Below are 5,076 nucleotides of genomic sequence, written 5' to 3'. Positions count from 1 at the left end.
CGAGATGCAGCAGGGAGAGGGGAGGGGCCAGGCTGAGGCTCGGCCCACTTCCTGTTCCCTGATTGGCCCGGAGTCAGAGGCTCTGCCACACGGAGCCGAGCGGATTGGCCCACCCACGCCTGCCTCTCTCAGCAGCTGAGCACAGTAGAAGGGCGGAGGAGGAGAGGAAAGAGGAAGAAGGTGCTTTTAGAAATACCCTGCGCTACTACAGTAAGGCTCTGAGCACGTATGACACGTCACTGTGAGTGTGAGTGTGTACGTGAGTGTGTACGCGTGTGTGTGAGTGCGCATGATCCAATTACTGTCCCGCAGTAATGTCTCATCCCTTTCTCAGCTTTTCCAGCTACATGACCAGGACACAGGGATTATGAGTGCGCACTGTGCTGAGTAATGCTCTACTAAACCAAGAACATGGCTTCTCTGTTCCTTCATCATTCATGAGGGCCATAAGAAAGCCACACCGCACACTTGGGGTGCTCAATGTGCGCTCAGGAAATAGGAGGTGAATGACGGATGGTGAAACGGGTCAGTGGAGGCTACCATCGCTCCCTGGTTAACCTTAAATAGCGCAAGCTCATAAGCACATGTCAGGCTCGAATGCATAAGAGGCCCTTCTGCTAGTTCTTCCTGTGAATTTCTCCAGAAGTGCTGTTGCACAACAGTCTTCTCCTTTCTCCATCAGACAGTGATTTGGGGAGACTCTCTGTGAGGGCCGTGGATAAAAAAAAACATGTTTAAATCAAGTTATGCTACGAAAGCAAACCTAAAACCCTGAGCCCACCTCTATGTACCTCTCAATAAGCTCCTTTCATTAAACCCGAACGGCAGGAAAAACCAGTCCACACACCCCGGTCCTTTGAAAAACATTCTCCTCTGGAGATTTCTGGTCCCCAAAGACAAGCATTCCTTCATCCACACTGTCTTCAGTCCAATATATTTTAAAAATACATTGCAGTAAAATATATTAATCGCAAAATAGTCCATAATGTCCACATACAACACACGATGTTGCTGTATAAAAGCCATCTTGCTTTTAACTGCTGTTTAGGCAGGCGGGTTAATTCCAAAGTTAATTCCTCTTTTGGGTAACAAGAAATGTTTCATTTTTTAATTTTTGATACAGATGACATTGATAAAATATTCAATGTAAGTTTTTTTTGTGATCAACAATATTTCAGCCCCTTAAACTAATAATCATAAGTGGGCGGTTATGTTAAATGAACTCAAAAGCAGAGTCAAGCGGTCTTCCCTCTTCCAAAGAAACAGAATCCCTCTGGGTGGTGAAAGGGTTACAGCTTCCACTCCTCCCACCTCCCCCTTGGCCCCCTCCCTTTGTCTGTTCCTCCCTCTGTCCCCCCTTTCCCTCCCTTGGGGCATGGAGTGTCAGATATCAGTATGATGCAAGTGGCAGTTGGTTTCCCGGCCACCATGCAACACACCCTCGACCCTGTGACGCCGCCTTTCTTCCTGGAAGCTAGCCCTTCCCTCCTCCGCTTCCTCTAACCTCTGCCTGCATAAGTAAGTGACTGTCTCGTCTCTATAGAAGGAAAGTGGTAGAGAAGTCGTGTTCTATCTCTCCTCCCTTCAGCTCGGAAATGTAACACGACGACTTATGGTGTTGGGTTACTGTTCTCATGGCTGGACTCAGTGACGTAAACGTGTGGGGGCTGGGTTAGGAAGCAAGTGCATATATGGGGATAGTACTCAGGATGTCCTCATAAGACACTGACTTTAAATAAATGTAAGGGGGGGGGGGGACCTGAGGCAGCACTGCAGAATGCAGAATGTCCACTTTTTACACAACTTTGCATCACAGAATGAAAATAAAATGTTAATACTGCCGTGTCATAAAAATTCACTAATATTAAAATAAAACAGGGTCCTATCTTGTTAATTTGATTTCTCCCAGCTGGCACTGTCCCCTGGCAGTTTCAGGAGGAAACATTCTGATGTTCGCATAGTTTGCAGGGTGACAGTTTTGTGTTAATTTAATACACTGGCATCTACAGTGGGCTTCAGAATTATTGGCACCATTGATAAACATGCGCAAGCGATTTATTTTAATTTTTGACCAAACAGTGCTAAGTGGTATGTTCAACCACATTTCTGTACAGTTATACTTTTTTTTTTGTACACAGTACCAGACTTGTGATGGTCAATTACCATCGTGTCTGAATTGACAGTTATTTGGCTTTTCATATGCTTAAAAAAGGATTTTAAGCTTTTTACCTAATTTGTATCCTCTATTGAAACAGGAAGTGACAGAATATAGTTGATTTATACCGATTTATAACTGTCACCTCCCTGTCAGATTTGACCAGTCTGACCACTCTCCTCCTCAACGCCTTGTTGACTTCTCTAATCAACAAGGCGTTCTGTCTGCAGAACTGCTGCTTACTGGATGTTTTTAGTTTTTTGCACCATTCTTTGCAAACTCTAGTGAGACTAGTGTGTGTGAAAATCCCAGGAGATCAGCAATTTCTGAGATACTCAAACCACCCTTTATCTCCCACAACCTTAAACCATCATCCTCGAATTCACAGCAACTTGTCCTAGTCTCATTTAGCTTCAACTCATGCCCCCCAGTGGTGGAATGACTTAGACTTACTGCTGAACATAGTCCATTTCGCCTTCGAGACTAGGATATACACACTCTAAACTCTGTGTCATAACTAACATAATGCAACACAGATGATTTGAAGCCTAGTTCGGGCAGACAACTTGAGAAGTGCTGCCCCCTCACATGATGCTAACGTTTAATGGGAGGGGCGATATAAAGCACCAATTTACCTGTTCTGGCCCTTTCTCATTTTGCCATGGTTTGCTGCCTGCTAGCTGCTGCCGCATCTGCCCTGATGCAGTCATACAAAGCTGCCCTGCTGCCTGGTTCATTCCACATGCTATAGCCATAGCGCTGCCTGGCCTTTTCTGCTGCACTGCTTGTTTTGGAATGCTGCCCTTGCCCATATTGCATGCTATAGCCACTTTCGCTAGCTGCTTTTGCTCAAATGCAATTTGAAATTCATGCCTTCAAAACCTTTTGCTCTCCCACCACCACCCCAGCATCCACCGGTGAGCTCTGCTTCTCAAGATCCCCATGAGGAAGGGTTTGTAGCCACTGCCTGTTTTGGCAGGCTTTACAACAGGGAGTGATTTGCATTTATATTAAACCTCAATAAATATTGCTTAATTTGTCGGGAGTTGTCTGACTGAACTCTGTAAAGGTATAGTTTTCTGACAGATAATTTTGACACTGTGCACTATTATGATACAGATGTTCAGAAAGATCTGCATGCTAAATAAGTCACCCTTCTCAGTTTGAACCCACTATGATTCTGTTTGGAATGTAAATAAAGAGGGAAGCAGTTGGCTTGGCTTGTGGGGTTAGGGAGAGGACAGATTGCCAAGGCGGCCTCCAAGGCTATCTCTCATGATAAATGCTGTGCTATTGTGTATATTTATTCATTGTGGCCTAAATCTACAGAATGAACTGAGCATGATACCTCAGCTAAAACAGATCCAGTTCAAGTTAACATGTTGTGTGTAAATAAACAAATGAATGAAATTCCCCAAAATAAACTTGGATTATCTCATCCCAGGAGTACAACTACCTGTCTACAAGTACGTACACTCCAGAAAAGAATTCACTAGGCTTTGGAGCATATAACCACAACACTGTTCAACTTACAACTTCAACTTTTTGTGGCACACAGCATTCAAAGCACAGACCTGAATTCAGAAGGACAGTCCAGGGTCCAGTGCCCAGTACATAATGGTCAAATGTGAAAGAGTGAAATGGCACCAGAGATGACATTAAAAGAGAGCATAGCAGAACACTAACCAAGACCAATGTGGAAGCCTGCGGCTTGAAAAGACCAAAGCAAACCACCCATTTATATGAATCAAACCACAGATCCAAATGAGTCTACACCTCCTGAAAACGGCTTAATTAATTAATTTCAGCAACCGATCGACTCCTCACAGTCCTATTAAAGAGAGATTTGGACTATACATACAGATGGTGGAATCTCCTGGTCCTCGTCGCTTTCCATGGCAGAATCGCAGTAACTCCACAAACAGATTACCTTTCCTCCAGTCAGTCTTACCAATTAACTCCCAGAGATGACACTCTGCAGGATTTAAATAGGCAAGCTTACATAATGGAATTGTGACTAAGGCACTATATACACTCAGTTACTCTCCAGTTATTCCAGATTTTTTTTGTTGTTGTTGCTGATTCTGACATAATATTTCTCAAAGAAAGCGGTTATTGTTGGAAACAACAATGAACATCAAGTTTGCAGAAAGAATGCAGGCTTTTTTTTTGGTTTTTATTAAAGGGGCAGAGGCATACTTGCATATCTGATGTTAGATCAGGGCCCAGCACTGAAAACCACACAATGAACAAGCATTTTCCTCTCATCAGGACAAACACCAGTCTTTTGGGTAATGAAGAATACTAATCACAATAAAATATACAGTATTGAAGTACATGCTACAGGTAACATTGCTGTGGCAGAATTTGAATATGAAATTTGTTAACATCAGAATAAGTGTGTACATCATGCCAGCATGTGTTTAGATGGGGAAAGGGGGGGGGGGGCTGCTTGCTGACCCTCTACCCCTGGGGAGCTGGACGTTATATGCATCAAGCCCAGATTGCACCAGAGGACAGGAGGGGATTAGTGCAATCCTTTCTCCTGTCACTGTACGCAGATTGCAAACGTCCCATGCAGCTGGCCTAATTTACCTAATCCGCCTGGGAGCAGAAAATGTCCTGAGGCAGAGGTGAGGGTCATATCTGTTTCCTGCCAACTTCTGGTCTTAATTATTAAATTTGCCCGGACATTTATGAAATTTGACATTATAGTTACATTTCTTGATAAGTGTATGAATGACAGTTCTTGTGGACCTGTACACAATGTTTGTGATCTAATCTAATAGTGAACCAGTTTTGGTGTATACCAGCCATGTGTAAAATACGGATTTAAAATATTTCTTTAGCTTTTATTTATTTATATTTGGGAAAAATAATGTATTTGATTATTTTAGTTTATATATTTTGAAATACATTTA

Source organism: Conger conger, chromosome 18 (assembly GCF_963514075.1).
Source record: "Conger conger chromosome 18, fConCon1.1, whole genome shotgun sequence".
Taxonomy (NCBI): Eukaryota; Metazoa; Chordata; class Actinopteri; order Anguilliformes; family Congridae; genus Conger; species Conger conger.
This window is presented reverse-complemented; position numbering follows the sequence as displayed.